Source organism: Neodiprion virginianus, chromosome 6 (assembly GCF_021901495.1).
Source record: "Neodiprion virginianus isolate iyNeoVirg1 chromosome 6, iyNeoVirg1.1, whole genome shotgun sequence".
Classification (NCBI taxonomy): domain Eukaryota; kingdom Metazoa; phylum Arthropoda; class Insecta; order Hymenoptera; family Diprionidae; genus Neodiprion; species Neodiprion virginianus.
In genome coordinates, this window is record NC_060882.1 from 18854404 (window position 1) to 18876771 (window position 22368).

The 22368-nt window shown below is 38.4% G+C and overlaps 1 protein-coding gene across 2 annotated transcripts in view; it reads right to left on the reverse strand.

Annotated features, from left to right (window-relative positions):
* Positions 1-22368, reverse strand: part of LOC124307775 (uncharacterized) — an 84075-nt gene that overhangs the window by 11006 nt on the left and 50701 nt on the right. The gene's annotated exons all lie outside the window — the stretch shown is intronic.

Genomic DNA, 22368 nt, shown 5'->3' on the forward strand with positions numbered 1-22368 from the left:
GCAATCGTGTGACACTAATCTGTTTGGATAGTTTAGTATACACACGTTTTCAGTTGATTACAGTCTTATGGTTGCATCAACTTTGTCGCAAGAATCGAATGAAGATATAGTACAAATTACTTATATTTCAAAAAGTGCAGGAATACACGTATAGTCGGTTTTCTGGTTGCATCTATAACAACTCGTTTTCATTTTCTACCCAGAAGCAAATTTTTTTTTTTTTTATGACGGTAAAAAATTGAAATAGTTAACCACAACTAGAGATGTTTTTCGGCTTTTACTGCAGGAATAACGCGATTCTAAGTTGTACGCGAATTATTTCCGAACGATTTTAGTTGAGAACAACTAAATGTCTATATTTAGTATTAAAAATTGTCAATTAAAGTTTCTCTGGCGATTGAAAACTATCGCTATATTATATTTTCATGACAGGACATCTGGTCACGATATCAACCATTGCTTATAAAAAAAACGCACTGTATAATTGATTATTACTAGGTACTGTGGGAGAGATAAACCGAACGCTTATGGAGGTATAAGATACACAGTATTTCAATAGAAATCCTTTTAGCTATCATTCTTTTTCGAGGAATATGTTTATTGTTGTTACTATTTTTTTTCGCAAACCTGCACTTAACAATAATCCACGTAATCTGGGAAACATTTGAATGCGGCAATCTTTCACATTTTCATTATCTAGACACCTGGAATATACACCTCGAGATCGGAAATCTCTCCCTTTTACGAGTCTTGCTCGATCAACTATAAAGAAGTTGAAGTATGTAACATTGAAAAACTTGGCCACTGCAACAATACATTATTCGCAGGGTGTAAACAAATTGTGATATGAAAAAAATTTGATACAAATTATATACAATTTGTCGCTTAAGTAGTAATTTCATATGTTGACGTTACGAAATTTAACCTCATCAATTATACGGAATTCATATGCTGCATGTGTATAAACCCTTGTAAGCGCAAAATTCTCCAATAAATTTACGCGTGTAGATAAAAATTTGATATCATTAGAACGGATATTTTTTTTCTTCATCTTAAACTTTTACCCCAAAATATCGAGTTTTCGACTTTTATCATTTCCAAAAATCAATCTGTATATTACACGTATATATTTTACCTTGTAGTTTATAAAAGACCTTTCCAGTTTACATTCATTCATAAACTGCACTGGAATATTGCATAATACGCCAATCAATGGATATACGTATGTGTATAATAGTGTATGCATATATATATATATGAAAGTGAGAAAGTAATTTTTTACAATGTGATAGCGTTGAAATATCGCTCTGTATATGAAATGATGATTTATTATTTCCGAAAAAAAAAACCCAACTCGTTTGCAATGTGTGCTGCAGGTATGTAAATATACATATATTGTAAATTACGTACATAACGTATGGCCACGTTTGTAAATAATGCCTCGAGATGTAGGCATTATATTACTGCAGTGTATTCCGTTAACTGGTTATGCATATACAATATAGGTATTCACATGCAATGTATGTACGTATGTATGTATGTATGTATAACAGATAATCAATCAGATCCTAGCATACAAACTGGACTTTTACTTTTTCGACGGCATCCCACGCATGCGATCCACGGGAAGGTGGGGGAATGGAGTGCGGTGCATTGCAATATAAAAAAAAAAAAAATTAATAACGATAATACAAAAAATCATCAATCTTCTACCTCTGTGTAACGAAGCTGTGAGTTCGACAAAGAGATCGTTAATATTCAGCGGTAACATCGCGTCGTGCGGCAGCAGAGGTGATTGTCCCCGTTTTGATCTCGCCCCGCTATCGTAGCGGAATTATAAACCGTATTGAAGAGCCAGTGAGTTAGTGCAAACTGACGACGACGATATGGATAGAAAAAAAGAAAAATACACTTAAAACCATCGTGCCTGTTTAAATAATTCAGGGTGTCTGTTATGGTTTTCAAAACAAATTGGAAAACTGCATAAAATTGTTAGGGAATTTTCCATTTCGTGGAATTTTTATTTAAATTTGAAATTTAAGCAATTCGAGATTGAAACGAATAATAATCGTGCTTTTTGTTTCAAGCATTATTTAATCCTCCTGTTGTATATGAAACGGATCTGCACGAGTAATTTCTAACTTTTAACAGCAGTTGTTTTAGAACTTTTGTAACGTGTACTAGTGTTTCATTTTATTCTCATCTGACGCTTGAAAAAAAAAAAAATGATTGTCTTCACGTTCGGTAATATTGTAGAAAACGATCAATACTATCGAGAATGAGAAAATAATATCTCCGACGTAAGCTCGTAAAAATGTTTAATCAGCCCGGAAAAATCTTCAATTACCCTGGACAATCCGTGTACCGTTGTATCATATATGACACCTATATCCTTCCGCAGATTCGGAGATCTCACAGTTTCGCTTGTCTCAGTTCAACGGTTTCTCTCTGCAATAGAGATTTTTGGCAATGATTCGACCCCCCCAATTTCGATTCAACGCGTGTGCTGTTCAACTGTGACTGCATTGTGCGGGCAATGAGAGAGAAGATATAGTTTTGCGAACAATATCGCGAGAGACGAGATCGGAGGGAGCTTAAAGAATTTGCGATGGATTCGCGGTCACGTTCGCGGTTCTTATACCGTGTATACGCGCCTCTGTTCCAGGGTTGATTCGATCAGTGTTAGATATTCGACACGGGAGCCGAGTCGCGGAAAAGTCAAGGAACCGTAAGAAGTCAAGGAACCCGGTCCTTTTAGGCATATACCGAAGTTGGGACGATGGCGAGGCTTGCACCATGCGGATATTACATCGCTGATGGCCGGTCGGTTCGCGGTCTAGAGTGTTAGTTCCTGTTTTCGGTCTGTGACCTGGTCAAGTCCCGCTCCGCACTGCTTGGACGGATGACGTCAGGCACAGTCGGCCCGAGGTGAACGCACCGTTTTTGTGTACGGCTTGTTTACGCTTCTTAAGCGAAGCTAGCACGTAGCATCGTTGCGTCTTGATAAAAGCACCACAGAATAATTGACAATTACTAGTTTCTAGACGCTATTCGCTACCGAGTTCTCATACAGCTTCTAATTCCGTTACACTTTTGCCGAGTCCCTCATCTTTTCGTACTTGTTAAAATGAAGGTAGCAACAAGAGCTAGCAACCGACATGTCAAGTTTTTGAAGTTATACTTCTTTAGGCGCGTTATGAAAAACTGATGAGAGTGAAATTTCAAGATGCGCGCGCATCACTGTAACACAAAATTGTAACACAAAATTAACAGGATGAAGTTGCCCACTCAACCGAATTCAATTTCAAGATGCGCGCGCATCACTGTAACACAAAATTAACAGGATGAAGTTGCCCACTCAACCGAATTCATTAAGTCTCGAAAAATTGGTGAATATTAGTGAAAAAATTGTACTAAAATACTTTTTCAAGTGCTCCAATATAATTGAGGTTAGTTATCCGTATGTCTTATTTAAGTTGCCCACTCAACCGAATTCATTAAGTCTCGAAAAATTTGTGAATATTAGTGAAAAAATTGTGCTAAAATACTTTTTCAAGTGCTCCAATATAATTGAGGTTAGTTATCCGTATGTATTATTTATTGATATAAATTAAAATATCATTATTTAATATAATTAATACTAAATATTATTAAATTATCAATCTTGAATATTTATTATTGGTTCTTCAATATTTACAAAATAAAGAAATAAATTTAATAGAACATTTAATAAAAAGTTCGTGACAAAAATTTAATAGATTATTTAAATATAATGTAAGACATCCGTTATTTGTTTTATTGTTTTTTAATGATGCCAAAGAAGTATAACTTCTCACGCGCGTACATAAGTACACGCACCCATTTTTTTGCTTCAGACCCGACGCAATTACCCCGACACGGATTTATATTTCAGGGGTGAGTTAATTGCAAAGGATATTTGACGTAAAAAGAAAAATGTTCGGAGACGATGGAAAATTTTCGAAGATCTTTCGAGACAATTTACAAGACATTGAAAGAATATTCGAGAAATTTTATTCGACGCTGCGTGAAATGTCTTCCGAAAACGAAAGCTTGCGACATTAACCCTGACTTTGAATCGCGTCACTTAAGTGCAGTGCACTTAGGCGTGGAGTGTGTAGATTGGAGAGAAAACTTGATTGATTAATTCCCTTGGCGCGAGGTGCTGCTGCAACCTTCGGCACATACACACTTACACTCCTGCACAGTCAATCGATAATTGGCAAAGTTGTAGGTGCAGATATACGCGTTTGCCGTATAGGTTCAAGTTTCCGTATTCTTTGAACCGTAAATTGAACGGTTGTAGCTGACGTGCATAGTATACAGAGTGATCTTTTTTAATTGCCCCAGGCGAATATCTCGAAAACTAGAAGATGCACGAGAAAAAGTTTATGTCAATAATCGTTGATTTGTGGATTGTGCCACTTTCGTGATTTTGGACAGGGTACACATATATTTTGACTATAATGACCAGGTGATAGTGGGTTTGAAGATGAATACACGAACGTAAAAAAATAATCAATTTTTTGAAATTGTAGGAAATTTACAGAAATCAAAAAGTGAAATATTCGATCACTTTCCGTCGAAATAGTGCATCGATCCTCATGGTTTGAAAGAACTACGAATCGTGTTTTCGACATGATCAAGCGTCTCCTACAGCACCTTGAGCGCAAAAAAGTAATGAAACTTTGAGAAATAATGCCTTTATAAAATCAGCGAAAAATGACCGAGTATTTCACTTTTTGAAAATGTTGAATAATTTATGTTTTTTTTTTTGCTAGATTTTCCGACGTGGTTCCGACGTGGTTCCTATCGAAAATCACTGTGTAGTAAAAAACAAATTTCGAAAGTGGTGCAATTCACAAATCAACACAAATCAACATTATTTCTCTCCCTTGAAACCCTTCACGTTTTGTATCAAACTTTTTCTTGTATTTCTTCTAGTTTTCTAGATATTCGCCTGAGAAAATCAACAAAAAGACCACCCTGTATAACACGGTTTTTTTCAAAGGCTGTTTTCGCAACAGTTGAAAGGAAGATCGATTTATCGGGATAACTACACCGGAGCTCGGAACGAGCTTTATGTGCATTGCATCGGTCAAAAACGGTCGACTACTGGACTTTTGCCGTTACTCGTTATATGAAGGTATGCAGACAAATGCGGGTTTGCTAATCGTAAGCGTGACGTTACTTTGCATATAACATATAGTTTGGTTTGTTACATCTCGTTCGTTTCGAGGTTCGCATCAATCGGCGACATTTGCACTACGTTCGCAAATCTGTAATCGCATTACGGTTATGTTATGTGCAACTTGAGATTACGACGATGCATACCGAACACTGGTATTAAGTATACGCAGACATAATTGTAAAAGGAATAACACACGGATAAATGAATTATGATTCAATACGGTTGGAATTAAGGGAGTTATTTTGGGAAAATACAAATCGGTTGATACCTGACGAGGAAATGCGTTTGCAACGAAGAGTTGAACTTTTATGATACGTGTATAATGTGCAAAAAGTATGGTTGTGTTCGATAACGATTACGACGTTGGAGAAAATTTTATTCGGACTTATTCTCAGTTGAAAATGCTATTTCCACGGCTGGCTAACATTTGCGTTCCTCCTTGACCTTCCTGCTCCGAACGGGAATAGAAAAGGTATTTTTAGATCTCGTTCAAAAGTCGCTTTTCAACGGAGTACGCGCCGTATCACATCTTAAGTCTTGATCCCAGGATTCGAAGGGAATTCCGAGCGTCCTACCCGACGCTTTTTTAAAACTTCAAACGATACGTCGAGAATTATGTTATTACCCTTTACAAAATCGGCAACAAGATGTAAGTGTAACCGCGATGATATCTGACGAGAAATAGTTAGACACAGAAATAGAATTAGAAATGCGTACAATTATTGTGCCAGATTTTTCTGTCTCCACCAATATATGACATAATAGGTGAATATCATCAGCCCGATTCTGAACTATCGTCACGCTTTCGAGATCGTATCAAAATGCAAAGTTCATATTACCATGCACGAGGTTCCAGTCGGTCTGTGTTAGCTATATCAAGAGAAATCGGATTTTGGTTACCCGAACGAAATGAAACTAAACACGCGTTTGGCCTAGACCGTCGTCGTCTCTCATTCCTAGACAGTTTTAGAGACGCGAGACACGTGCAGGCTTATCGGCACTCCGTTGTTCAATCGAAAAACATCAGCACATAGCGAAATCCGACGTAGTTAATGGAACACTGATTTAGCAAAAAAAATTATATATCTACATTTTCTTGGAGTTTTGAATTGCGGATTGAAACTTTGAGCCTTGGAATAAATTCACGTATTACGGGATCAGAATTTGAAAAACGCTTGGATGGTATTAGGTGGAACCAAAATGGCTTTTCACGGGCAGTCAAAAGCGAGCTGTAATCGAATTTTATTCCACCTTACAGGTAAAGACCCTTCCAGAATCTAGTCTGTGAATTCTATACGCGACCTCCGCTCAATAAATTCTGCGAAACGCGATTATGTACGTACAATGTACACGCACACACGTAATTTTGCAAAGGGCATAAAAATCCTGGTCTAGATTATACGTAAACGCCACGTTTCAGAAACATAGTTGCATTGTAAAAGTTGAGACGGACGATGACTAACAAGAATCACTCGTTTATGTGTGTGAATTAATTCGAAAAACAAACGATGATGCATGTATAAAACTCAAATAAATTTATTCGTCACAGTTTCAGTACTAGACGGTAGTTGAATGAAAAAGAATCAACAAGTCTCGAACGTTCATTTCGAAAAAAGTATAATCATTCTAAAACTTAATCACAATCGTAATACGAAGACAACTGATGTTCGGTAAAATAAAATGGATGAAATGTGAGATAAATCTTCGTTAAGCGGTGAATATTTGTGGATCACAAGGTGATCAGCATCATGGAAGTCGCGGGCGGATCTTTTCTGGAGAAGTAAATCGCATCTCTTACACGGCGCGGCGTCGCGGTCGAAATCTAGCGCACGATACCGTCAGGCCTTCCCCGTTATTATCCAGGTTGCAGGCTGCTGATGCGGAGTCCGCACACCATGCATAAGTTGGTAGTGCGATGTACAGGCAACAGGATAGGGACGGCCAACGGCAACAAGGCGGTAAGAATAATATTGCGACCTGGTTTTCGCCATTGGCGTCACCTCCCAGCCGACTAACCTTAATAGCCAATGCTCGTCGGTGCCCAATAATCCACGCCTACACGTTAGTTACACCAGCTCGTCGTCACCGGGCCAGTCTTCCCTTTTTCCCAATTCTCAGAGTACAGAGCGCAATATACACTGTGTAATGTTGAATAACGTCTTCACCTTGCGGCTAACTTGTCTGCGTTCCGAAGCAAAACGCGAGTTCGATTCTACACGAATTATGTGACAATGACTGGCGATGCAGCTGATGACGTGAGAACATACGTGAGAAAATGGAAGCATTGTCACGTAATTCGTATAAAATCGAAACTCGCCGTTTGTTTCGGATCGCAAACAAGTTAGCCGTAACGCGTTTTACTGAACTAACAATTAATACGCGCAACTTCAGAGGGCGAAAACATACATGTTGGGCGTCCCAACGAGGCGGTAGAGATTTTGAGGTTAAAGGTTACTCGACGTCTTTTCTCCTTTCGTTTTGCTCGTTCCCTTCAACATTTTTTTCCCACGCAGACGTACGAAGCGTACTGAGAGTTTTATAAAGGGGGAAAGATTACATTCTCTCGCGCCATGTTGGCGTTTTTGAGGTTCGTTGGATCTCTCCTGCCAACTCCTAATATAGGCCGACCCTAATTAATGTGTCTCCTTTTTACTCGATCCTCTTATCTGTTAATCGCAACTTATTCGCACTCCGCTATTCACTCAAGATTATTTTCTGCACGTATACATGCACGCAGTTAATTGATTAGCGATGTGGTTGATACAATCTGCTAATTGCGATTAATGTAACTGTAAATAACGGATGATTAACTTTTTGCCGTAGGTATGTAATCGGATTACGAGGGGTCGTGATTCGATCTGGAAAAGCGCATCTTGTTTCTATTCGGTGAAAAGCTCAATCGAAAGCACAGTTTTTTCTTCGACGCATACGGCACCCAATCAATTCAACCCCAACCTCTCGAGAGTTGACGTGAATAGTGGTGGAGCATTTCAGACTTGCAAAGCTTTGCAGTTTTCGACGGTAAAAGCTTTCATCAAAGATTGGCTTTTCTTAAAAGAATTATACCATTATCAGATTGCAGCTAATGGCAGACGGTTCTGGATATTTGTAAAAAATATTACCACAGACTTTTTACAGGTAAGCGAATATATGATGTAAATTCCTCAAAAAATTTCTGATCGACGGAGTGCAAAACTCGACATTTTTTCATATCAATTTGAGTCCGTTACGCATATATATGCACCGAATCGCCGTGGAATTATAAACTCACGAATATCGTACGAAGAGAAAAATGTCGAATCTTTTTTGGAATTTGGAAAAATTTTCAAGCTTTGGAAATCCAAGTGGAATTCACGCAATGAAATTAGTATAACCAGCTAGCTGCTGAAGATGTTTCTCGTTCAAGGTGTAATTATCGCGTTTCATCTTTATCGCGGTAATTGAAGTCCGATACTTTCCAAATCATGCCACATAATCAATACATCGTCCACCGTACAGTACGAAAGAAAATTGAATTGCTCGCAGATCTCTTGCCTGTAGCAGCAGCACTCATTACACCGCATAGATCACGTATAAGAGGCACTGCGTGACATACGAAATTACATCGTAATTGGTCTATTGCTCACGTTCGTATAAAATATAGTTAGGTAGGTACTTGCAGACGTATAATTCGACCTCGCGATTCAGGAAGGATGCACGCGGCTTCTTCTCGCCTGTATTATACCACAGGGAGGGAAATCCTCGAATCTTTATCTTGGTTTGTCTACTTGATTGATTCTCAACCAACGTGCAATGGTGTAATGGTATAACGGTGGTGGTGGTGGTGGTGGTGGTTGTTGTAGTGTCGGGGTAGATTTATTCCTGAAAGGTTCACTCGTCGTTTACGTGAGCGCAATGATTAAAGAGTTGCTTGCATACACACATCGCCGTACATGCACGTCGTGTATAAAGACTGCGAAGTGTCCCGTGTACGATGCAGGGTTTACCACTTTCCCCGGTGAAATGCCAACAGGTTGAGCAGTACGTGAGAGGAAATTATCGCGGTAGTGCACAGCGTGCGTATAGCACCACAGAGATCGCTGTTACATACGTAATATATACATGTATACACGAGTGTACGTCTACGTCTTCTCGCAAGTTCCCGACGATGTAACGTCTGTGTACCCCTACGTAGTATGTGCATACATACGCGATCGGAGTACGTCGACGACCACGACTCGCGATCGCCCAATTGAGCGGAGGCCAACTTTGGACCACAATGTTATGTATATGCTCGATTTTGGCGAGGTGAAATTGGTTCTCGTGCCGTTTGAGATCCGTCCGCAAGGTCGGTATCGATTAATTCGTTTTATTCCGTAACTTTCGTACGAGGCGCTGGTAAAATGTTTATTCGTTACACAGATTTAGCGATGCGAAAAAAAAAAAAATAATAACAAAATAAACAGCAACAAATTATATACTTAGCCGGTACCCTAAAAGTTTGCGACGATTTGCACCATGGTTAATTTCCAAATCAAAATTACACTGCATACGTGTATATTTGCGTAGGGTAGGTACTCAAACTTTTTTTTATACTGCTAATCGGTGTTCACAGAGGGTACTGTTTATAATAATCTATAAGTGCGTAAACATGCGCGAGACTTGGCGGGTGTTATTGTCTGACAATAAGAAAGAGAGAAGTTGATGCCACTAGAGTTAACCGATCTTACGCACGTGGTCATTTTCCCGCACATCATTTATACAGACTTCGATGTCAGGTTATCATTTTGCATATCTCTAATTTCTCGCATTGAGTGCAAGGTCTATGATACGGATTGAGTAAAATTACATCATCTCTTCACTCGTCAACATTTTTCGTCGCACGTCGAGGTTGAAGAGGAGTAGAAGAAATAGAAGCGTAATTGATCAGTTCCAATTGCATTCTTCAGATGCAACTATTAATTGACACGTACGGACCAAAGATGAAATGGATTTCAATTTTGTCTGAGAAGTGCATTTTACAGTAAAAATTAAATTCAATGGAGTTCAAGAAAATTCACGAACATTTCAACTGTGTTAATGAAACCAGAATTAAAAACTGTTAGTAGAATGTTCGAATTACGTTTTTTTATAATCCATGCAATTGATGAAAAACGAATAACCTATTGCACAAAAGGAAATAACAAAAGCGAGGCTGAATTGTAATCATGGGCACGTGTATCAGTTGTATTACATACTTTCTGCAGTATTAATTATTTAGATTAAGATTATCTTTACCCGGTTGCGATACGGGTTATCTGTATATAAACTTCGCAAGGAGTATAAATGAGACAATGAAATTTCCCAAGATATTATTATGTATGTATACGCGATTGCTGCAAGGCGACATCAGGCGTTTATAATGTACTTATACCTTTTACATTTAGGTTTTCTCAATTAATGTGATATCGTTTCGTTTTGAGTCTGGGTTAAGGTATGATTAAAACCAACCGTAATTAATTACTTGGTAATATTCGAAGGGCTACGCTATGCATCGCGGTGAAGGTGCTAACAAGTGTTTTTATACATCCACGTACGTTATAGTCTCGAGTGTTACTGCGGCAATTAAACTAATTTTGCTTTCTAAACCGTGTTAGTAGGATAATTTATTATTTTCTCCGACAATAACGCCTTTGACGATCCCTACAACGTACCATAAATCCTTCTTTCTTTTTTCACAAGTATAATCGTATAATTGCGCAAATATTATCGTCGTTAAAGATATGCTGTAATTAATAACACAATCAAAATTTTACAATTATATTCTACGTGGTTTAAACGAACCGATGGAGGTGTCGATAGTACGATATTCTTATCTAACGACCAAAAAAGTACATCATAGGAGATGTTGTTTTATCGCGAAAATTATTGCGTCAACTTATATGCAAACATAGTAGATATGTTTCACCACGTTCGTTCGTCGGTACAAGATAAATTCCGTTTTCACATTATATTTGAAATAAATTTTACGTAATCAGCGTTGGAGGAATGATAAAATTAAACCATGAATAACCAAGGATTGGACAAGACTTGAAGTAAACGGGGGGAGGGAAGAGAAAAAATCGGTACACATCCTCCCTACGCGTCTCATCGGCAGACGAATCGAACGTGTTCGAATCGGATCTTCGAAAGTTGGAAGCGGGTCGTAGGAGGCCACGGCTGATTGTGAGCCAAGGCTGCATGGCAGCCAGCCGGCGTCGTGCAAACCAACTGCCAAAATATCAGTTGATCTTTCGCTCGGTGGCGGCCTTCTGTCGATCCGGTAAGTAATGATTCTTTATTCGGGATCGATGAAGCGTGCACAGGCCGAACGGCAAAGACTACTTGCGCGATTCAGCCGTTGCAGCGGTGTGCCTATAATACTAAACCGTGTACGTACATACATACATACATACATACATACATGCATGTACACGCCCCAGGCTATGCGGTGCAAAGCAAAGGTATACAGGTACACAATATCCCGTGATACTTGCGGTGTTGGAGATTTGATTTTTCAAATCATTTAATGTATGGGTATATTTATACATACGTAGATCGACTCGTGTGTGCAATGGTACGGAGTATACTTTTTATACTTGTTACGCGAACCATCGCCGGCTGCACAGTTATCTAGCAGTATATCAAACGTTCAATTGAACTTTCAACCATAATTCGCCAATCCCTAACTCCCGTCAATTACACGTGTATATAGTCGCTGTACCGTCTGTCCGTGTCTTTGTATTGAGGAAACGAAAAGATCGCGCCGTTTACATCATCTCCGTCCATAATATGTACATTTTGTATTTAGGCATAGATGTGTGTGTGTGTACATATGTATACATATGTATATATATATATATATGTACAATACATGTACGTACTACTTACATCGTATTGATATTTGCAACGATGTGCCAATTTTGTTGAAATTTTTTATTTTTTTTTTTCTCCCCTCTGCAAATTAGAAACTTTCGAACCAATGCGGCAAATCTCACGCGGCGAGGATTTCAACTACTCGGTATAATAACTAAGCGGTGTATAGAGTTTCGCCTCATTGTCAGTCGTGTCGATGAACTGGCACCGTTTATATCCACGTTCACCGTACTTCCCGGTACGCAACTCATCGTCTTTTACTTTAATGTATCCCCTATTAAGGCGCACGCTTGCGTGTAACCCGATGCATGTGTAGATCCACCTCCCTACCTGTTAGAGTGAACGGAGGAAAGCTAAAGAAAAATGGGAAACGGAAGAACAGAGATTTTCAATTTTCATTATCGCGATGTATTGTACGTGTATATACATGTATACGATGTTAGGAGAAGCACCTTTCTTCTTGTAATCTTAAATAATTCTATCACCATGTTTTCTACGATTCCTAGGATTATGGTGATTCGATTTAAAAGGTGATTCGCGAGGTGAATTTAGTCGAGGTTGCAGAACTGCAGTTTTCAAATCAAGAAAAGAAAGAAATTTTACAACACAAACGCGAAGTAGCGAAGAGTCGCAATTTCGTACATGTTTACCTTAAAAATCTACGTGGAATAATTATGAATTTACCAGACACTTTTTCGTTTCACTACGACGCGGAAATTTTTGATCCATGATATACTACACGGTGTTTAGCCGTTTTCAACCTAATATTACTCATTGTGTGTGTACGTCGATAAATATTCTACGATATATAATTTTGGATTCTTTTTTTTTTCATTCTTCATATTTCGCTCTACTACAATGTCTGTAATATATCGTTCAGTTGTAATTGCAGAGTTTTATACACGGTAAATCACTTTAGCCCCGACAGACAAGTTGATGTGACCCGTGTAGCCCAAACAGAAAACGAAGCGACTTGTTATTTTGGTTATACAGAATGGACATAACATCCACGATAAGAAATACTTTGAATACATAAACATCCGATAAAATTGTCGTCAAATTTGATTTAAAATCAGTTTTAGAAATCTGAATTCGTTCATCTCGCAATCCGACGAACACATGACACATCGTATCGTATTTTTTTGAATCCTTCCTAACGTTCCGTCATCTCTTTCTCCGACATTCAAATATACATACGTCAGGCATTCGAGTTTTCACAGTGATTTATAATTAACTTTTTATGGTTTGTCGGTGTGTAGGTCAATTTGTATAAACGATTTCGCGAGTGTCTTCTAATAAATTGTAGTTGAAACAAAGAAGGGGGAGCAAAAGAGAGAGAAAGAAGAGAGTAAAAATAAAACATAATACAAGTTAATAACGTGTATCTATAGTTGATACTAGAGTAACAGCAGAGATAAGATAAGGACAAATCTGGTGTGCGCAGCTATACATACAGATATATAATTATCATGCATGCGGAAAAAGGAGTAAGCCGCAATAATTGCCGCAAGTTCGAACATACATGTATTAGACAGGCCTTTTTAGATAAGGGAGGAAGAAAATTTTCACAAGCTTTCAACTTGAGATTATCAAATTTATTTGAACAGAGGACAGGGTATTTCTAGTATATAACAACGACACATCGAGTTTACCCTTTTCATACGAAACTGACATATGTGTAGGTATACTTTAATTAACTATCCTGTAACAACGTGTAACGCGTCAATTATAGTACGAGAATAAAGGCAGTGCAGGGTGTGCGTGTCTTCCAAATGAAATTCTCACAATCAATCGGCCATTTTCCTCTCATATCCAAAGGAGACTCAACCCTCGTACCTCGTCATAGGATATTTTATAATTTTGACAATTCGTCGAGATCATTCAATCTATAATTTAAAAAAACTTGAAATATTTCAAACTTGCGTATGGATTATACTGCGATTTTGAACATTATTTGCAAAGTTAAAAGTTTGGGGGGGGGGGGGGGGATCTGGTGTACAGTAATTATTGGTCCATGGAGAAAATACCATACAAGTTATTTCACGAGAAGTGTGACGTGGGCATTTATACAACGTATTGTAAACATGTTTTTAGCGTTCGACATTTGTGTCGTGGTTCACGATTGGAGAGATTGTGGAATCGGTTGGTCAAAAGTAAACAATGAAACAAATGACAATCAGTGAAACGAACTTTCGGTTGCCGAAAATAACTGGATATCGGTCAAAGGTATCCAGCATTGTTGTGTAATAAAAACAGGCGGATTTTCACTTTGTGTTAAATTGTCCGTGCGTATAAACATCCGGTATACTTATATCTGTCCTGGAAAGAAAGTCCAGTTTACACATTGTCAAGTGAGTTTACATACTCGAGGTAGAAATTGATATTACGGAAGATTAGCTTCACTCTTAATATTAAGTCTGTTATTGTCGTTATATGCTCGTCCCACCACAAAGCATCCATTTCCCTTAGAGCAGGTTGTAGCTCTTGGTGCTGCTTTACGGTGTCTCGTCAAGATTAGCGAAGCGCAAAACCCATAATTTCTCATAAATAAATCGTACGTATGCATATTAGGGTGATCGTTAATTTCCGACGCACACTTTTCACCCCCGGAATCGATGGGTAATGACGCAAAAACGGTGAGTGAATTATATCAGATTTTTATCTTAATTGCAAAGGGTGCCGAAATCGATTTGAAATTGTGGGAAAAAAACAAAAAACAACTTATTTTTCGAGTAAAAAAGAAGTGAGCTATTGTATAATACCTTTTATTCGGTCAGAAAAACGAATTAAACAATTGCAGTTTTCCCTTCTTTACTCGAAAATTGAGATTCGTTTTTTCTAGTTTGAAAATTTTTAGACCATGCAAAACGAATTGAACGATGTTTTGTTTATTTTTTGTATTTATTTTCAAATTCAAATCGATATCGGCACGCTTTCCAATCAAGCTAAAAATTCTGAAATAATTCACACACTGTTTTTCCGTAATTTTCGATCGACTCCAGGGATGGAAGGTGCCCGTACGTCTTGAAATTGCTACGACCACCCTGATACATATTTATGTACATCTTTGTCACAGACGGCTGTGCGTCTGGATCGCACTCGGGTCTGGGTCTGGTTTGTATCGTCAAAGGAGAGCCCGGTTGCCCGTAAGCTCTGCTACGACGACCTGAGCCGTACACGTCCAGCAAGCAAGACCAGAATCCTGAACCCTTTTTTCGAACACTGTTTACCGCTCGGAACCACTGGCTAGTTCTCGCGGGGCTTATTTACCGGCATGCATATATGTATATATGCAGATACGCACGTAGGCCACGGCACGATATAAGTGCGCACACACGCATACGGAAGATGGATATCACAGTTTACGTCACCTCGTTCGCCAATAAAGCTACTGCTCGAATCCAGTATCAACATACGAGATCCGAGAAATGTAGATTTATCGTCGTCGCCGTCCATTTCTCTGCATATACATTTCATAAGTCCTTCTAGCCATATCCGCGAATGCTCGGCCGTGTGTTTCGCTACTCGGTATTTTGCAGAAAACAAAATGCGCGGATAGAAGCGTAAAACTCTGGACAACGTTCGAACTCTACCTAATTGCGTCTTCGTTCTGGGTATACATTTTCTGTATTGGACGTCGGATCGCGCATACCGTTGGAGAAAATCAGTGTGTGTGCACTGGAAATCAGTGGGATATCGGTGAAAAGTCACTGTATATGCACTGTTTTTTTTACAGTGGTATACTTGTAACCGGGGATTCGAATTTAGAGAGTACCTACATATTACAGTAATCGTCGGTTTTTGAGATTTTAGAATTGACGGTAAGTAACTTTCTGGCATTATGTATTTGATTCGTGAAAAATTGAGTGCGGTGTATTCAGATATTCGTATTCAGTACATTTCGCATTTTTAGATAACATCTCGTTATGACTAACGAGATTGTTTTACTTTATCTCAAATATCGGTAGGTACGTCGGTGAGGTTTGAAAATTTACAGCGTTAATTTTTTTTTTCTTTTTTTTTTTTTTGTTTTGAAGACTATGACGATGCATATTTTCGCATTTTTCTACTCGTCGTTGTTATGCAATGAAGAAAATGTCATTCGCCAGGAAAAACGGAAATCATGGTTGTTAAAACAGAAACGTATGCTAGACTTTATTCACGAGATGATAAAATGTATTTTCATAGAACAATTAGATCTCGCCATCTTCGTATCGTTCAATGATAAAATTTCGTAAACTCGTTTGAGAAAAAGTCAGTGTACAAAGGCTAATTCTAGCAATTTAGAAGGTCATCTCGTTATCAAGTTAATACCAATATTTATAACGCGTCGTGCAACACTTTCATAACGTAATTAATTTCGCGAATAGAATTAACATGCGAATAAAGTAATTGCGCATCAACAGTCGTCGGTTACGTTACAAATACCCGTACGTAAGATGAAATAAGCGATGGCTTGTTTACATAATTGCAATATACGTCCAGTGTTAATCCAATGACTCTCTTTGCCAATTGGAGAAAACTCATCATATTCTCGATATAAGTTCCTTACCAAGAATAAGATGGCCAAGTATTTTCACCATACAAATTACTACGTACAGTACGAAAAATAGGCGAGAAGCGTCAAACCTCAAGTTACAAACAACGTTTTATCCGATCATTCCCTGGCTGCGCAGTATTAATATTGCAAATTTAGATCTCGATCGTTTCGTACCGATTAGTTGCTCCCGTTTCAGAGCGCAGTTTTATAGGAGACAAGTGTAATGCGCACAACCTGCTTGCGTCATCTCGCGTTCGCCAATATATAATATATATATATATATATATATATATATGTATATACACGCACACACACCTATGCAGGTATGCGTGTTTCTTTCCACGTACGAACGAATTTGCGGTACACGTTTGTATATCATGTAAGAGCTCGGTTGATATCCTCGTCTAAGATCTGCGTTCGCGTATATTTCTTAACGTACCTACCCCGCGTGGAGTGTGTTAGAATCCGTGATGCTGGATCTGTCCCACAACCTACTCCCAAACGAGTGCCACGATGCCGATGTGAAAGTTTGCACGAGGAATCGTTCTTGGACTGTTGGTACTTTCTTTTACGAACAACCGTCGACGGCCGTGTATATTCTCGCGAATAAACGCGCGCTATGATCGGGTGAAAAAAAAAAAAAATAACCCCGACATCAATTGGTAGCCGCATTCCTTGTGTTTGCGCAAATTACAGTCAAGACTACCGAAACAACATCTATGTTATTATGAAATAGCAATGAATCTGAGAAAATTTGAATAATGAAAGCTGTGATAGCAACAATTTGCGAATGGGTTTTATCACGGATAGAAAGTTCCAAGCGATCAAGCTCTGCTGTCTTTTATCCGATTCTAATGTTTTTAAACTCATTTCGCTTACCGAACAAATTTCCACAAATTATTTGTTCTCCGTCACCGTATCGAAGTTAGCAACGTCGTGGAATAAATCGTTGTACAATTTTAGAACGACTTTCAAGGTGTCGGCTTTTCGAAATATGAACGTGGTTTCTTTGTTATAACTTACTAGCTGAATTTCAGACAATCCTAAGGTTGCGAACTAACAATTTTCTTAAACATACATCGTTAAAGTAACGTTACCAACTTCAACCTCATTAATTGTCGACGAACATCTTGTCCTGCCGTAGGTAGGTACTTACCTCAAATCTATTTTCATCCATTCTGGCGATAACAATTAATTTGTACAATTCCCTCAGGTGATCTCGAGAGATATTCACGGTGAACAAAACAAGTCTAAAAATCATATAGAATCGGGTCAAATAAACATCGGAGCTTAATCATTTCGAACGTTCCAACTATCTTGTTTCAAATTCTTGACATCTTAGCTTGGGTTATTCGAATATGCTCGGATTTATTTCCATCACACTGCAGGGATGTTGTTTCATTCGTGTTAAATTTTGTTACACAGTTTTCTCTCTTTTCCTAATTTCTGATTCGGACCGTGGATCCCATTCATCCTCAATATACAGCTGTTTTTGAGGGTGGAACCAGATCATGCAGGAGCCATGCGTTTTTTACTTAAAAGACAATCCGTCAGGATGAGAAAAATCCGCGCACGTCACACGCCACACTTTTTTAATATCTGTGAAAATTATACAAATATACACACTTTCTGGCAAATGTAGGTAAACGGTAGACAGGTTAGAGATAAACATAGATAGGTGTGGAGAAAGTTTTCTCCATAGCTCATCCGACGGAAATTCTTTACGATTGAAATTTTGGAATTGAAATTTCTTGTTCGATTATGCTGAGAGGGTGCGTTTTGAGCGCAACCTTGCGCTATTATTATTATTATTATTATTATTATTATTATTATTATTATTTCTATTATTATTCGTACTCGTTTCTCATCACGCGGCATGATGTGTGCTTAACTTAATCATCTCGCGCAATCATTTTTACGAGTTTTGCATGCAGACGGTCGTTCGTATGATGCAATTTCATTTGTGTATTATATTTTTACGAGTATTTTCACCCCGTGTATAATACACAACGATCGCGCATACTTGAGGTTAATTCTGCACGCTTATGCAGCTCTCTCCGAGGGATCTTTTTAGGACAGTAGGTATAACCGAGCACGCTTTGGAAATATAGGAGATCACCTTTTGCCCAGAGGCAAAGGTAACGAGAAATTTATATTCTCATCGCCTGATGCCTGTACGGGCTATTGCAATTGTTTATTACGTACTCGTGGTTCTGTGAGAAATACAGATCGCTCGGTGATGACCAACGATAAGACCGATGAACTATATTCATGATGATGACGTAAGTAACGTTGCTGTAACGATGCGTGTTTAGGAAAAAATCGTTGCATCGCACCTTTAGGAATGTCGGAAATTCAGCAAACCATGACAAACGAAACGTACTCATATATTTAGAAAAGTCATTTTTAAACTGCGCAATAATGGTTTTTTCCCTGATGTCTCGTTGCGTTGACGTTACTGACTTGAGCGTCGTCGATATTTTCATGATTCACGGATGTATCCTGTGAATTGTAAGCAACCTCGGAAGGCGCGGTGTTGAAATTCCGAAAGGATACAATGTCGAAAGGGTGTAATTCCGACGAGTCGAAATTCCCAAAGTGCGAAAATGAATAAACTACGCTGTGCGAGTATATTTTAATTTTGGAAATTCCATTCAATTTAAAATTTATTTTTCGGAATTTTGTTTTATCCTAACTTTACTCTTCTGAAATTTGCTCTATCGTAACTTGAATCTTTGGAACTTTGAGCCGTCGGGTTTCCGACCATTCGAAACTTTGTTGTTTCGCAAAAGTTTGTTTTCTCTGTTTCAAGTATCGCCACCGAATAAATTGGGAATTTGGCGTTTTCGGAACTTTTCAAATTCGGAACTTCAACCCCGCCCTCCGGAGAATCGATGAGACAATCGTCATCGTCGGGCATCCATCTTCGGCGACACTTGGACATGGTCGGTTCGACCGACTAGATGGTTTCCCCTCATCATCGGCGTATAACGCTCATTGTCAGTGACAATTGAATCGCCAGTCTGGTGACCGTTTGCGACCCTGAATACAAATCGCCACATCTAACGAAGTAGCTTATTCGCGCCGCGACGTTTCGTTCGCGAATGTTGTTAGCATTCTCAGACGAACAATCATTGCTTTTTTCCTTTCTCTCTTTCTTCTTTTACATTTTCATTCTATTTTTCCGTAAGTACACGGGAGATCCAAGAGGCTCCTCACCGTCGCTTTGGCTTACAGATTCAACGCGACATATTCCATCACGAGTTAACGTTAGCCGCAAACTAACGAGTCAAGATCACCAAGCATGATACATTAATAACTTTACCATACGTGTCAGCGAATCAACCGCAGATATGGCATATTATACATACCTACCTATAACGGTCAGACTCGCCAATTCTGCTTATTTCACTTGCGAGTTAGCGATATCGACGAATGAAAAAGCTTGCGAACGAGTTGAATACAAAGTCATTTCGAATGCAAGGAAAAGTGGTTGGCGATCGACGACGCAGCGGAAGAAACTGAAAATTCCTTAAATAGTGACAAGGAAACTTTGATTAGAGTTACCTCGGAGCAAGTAGGCGGCTAGCATCATGTCCTTGAGTTGTGGCAAATACAATCCATTCAACAAACCATGGTTCATGTAGTTCATGTTAGGTATCGCACTGTAGTTCAGACCTGGGTTAAGGTGGTTTAAGTGGTGAAGATTAGACAGGTGACACGGGTGATTAAGACCGTGATTAAGCACTTGGTTTTCGCCCAATAGTTCGCATATTTTGCATCTGTTTTTCGTCATTTTAAGTTCTTGTTTTTTTTTTTTTTAGTTTCACCTTTCGGATCGGAATTTGTGTTGTTCGATGTTTTATTTCTCTGTATAAAATATTTCCGTCGAAAAATATTTACATATTACATATGCGCACACACTGTACATGTATAGTTTCAGAAAAAATATATTAGATATATATGTATATTTATGGATGAGAATTATCACGTTTCATTAAATTGTACTTGTACACGTGTATGAAAACTTTTCACCGTATTTCAAGTTTTATAGTTTTACACAAACACACACTGGAGTCCATCATCGTTATCAGTTTTTCGGTGTGTTGCGATAACGTTCGTAATTGCAAAATTTTTTACTCCCGTTCGATTTGTCCTTGTCACTTTAATTTTTATCCTCTTTCTTGGTTTCGCCTTTACCCTCAGAGCTCGTTTCCTTGTCTCAACATTTCAACTTCCTTTACGACGCGGAGCTTTTATTCCCATGTGGAAATAAGTATACCTGTATCAAGTATAAGTATGCATGTACAAAGAATCCGGTTTATGCCGCCAGGAAAAAACGCCGTCAGCGAATACAAGAATCACATAAATATGCTATATTAGTGACCCCGAATTATTATAAATCCGCGTGTATGTGGAAGTACATACAACCACCCTTAAGCCATCTCTCTTCAGTTACACGAGCAAATTGATCGACCAATTATAAAAACACAGCTCTCGTGGTCGGTTGAGGAATGAAAAAAAAAAATTATAATGAAATTCGTTGCGTTTCGAACTTCCGGGGTGGGGTGGAAAGGGGGGGGGGGAAATTTTGACAACGTAACACGCGTAACGAGTTGACGCTCCGGGTGATCGATAATGGAGTAATCGTCATACGGTTGTTTGATCGTGAGAATGGATTTTCCCCGGGGCGATAAATATATGTAACGTACTTCGAACTACGACCATTTTTTTTTCCACGTTCTTGCGAGATTTTTGATTGTGAAATTTTCAAGTCAAGCCGGAGAAATGATCGTGAACTCTTTTATAATACGGTTGTAAAATAGCGAGACGAATTTACTGTGTACGTAATATTATACTTACTTCGGGGATTTGCGTGCATATTTATAACGTAGGTACATGCATACAATTGCACATGCCGTGAATGCCGACAACGCGAAAGTTTCGTAAAATGAAGCAAGTTTGTATGCACACTGGCTGCACTTACGGACACGTGTCGCGTAATTCGCGCCCCTCTGGTATTAAGCGGATTTCTTTATCGCATGATTTGTAGGAAGTATCTTCGAAGTACGAATATATTTTTCAAGACATCTTCACAGTGATTTCAACATCTTTTCGTACGTATTATTTCGATCGGTTTTACGCGCTATAAACACAAGTTACAGAGTTGCAAAAAAATTCATTCGTTTAACGACAACTCATTATTAACAGACATTTATCTATTTTAAGACTAAATTTACATCTCGAATTTTAACACAAATATTTCGACGAAATTACTTTCTTTCCAACTTAATCTAGTAGCTAAGTAGCGGGTTTAGTTTATAAATTTACTAACCCACGCTTGACCAAATCATTGCAAACATTTTCTGCAAGTGTACAACAATATCGTACGATTATAACGATCGCTGTTTAAATTCGCTTATAAATTCATTCAACAATGCCGACGGAATAAAAAAAAAAAAAAAAGAAGAAAAAAGAGTTTGCACACTATTAAACATGATTGTAACGACGAGGAGGTGAAAGGACTTTCTGACAATGAGAATATAAATCTGACACATTTTTTCTCCGACATGGCTAACGGCATTTTACGTACACTTTACTGCAATGCTTGTGTGTACGATACGTATGATAGTGCAACACCGGGCGAAAGCTTTAGCTATTCTTTCGCCGCCATATGTCGAATGCGTATAGGATATTTTTATTACTGATTTCTGTTTTTTACGATAAATCATATGCTCGCGGATTA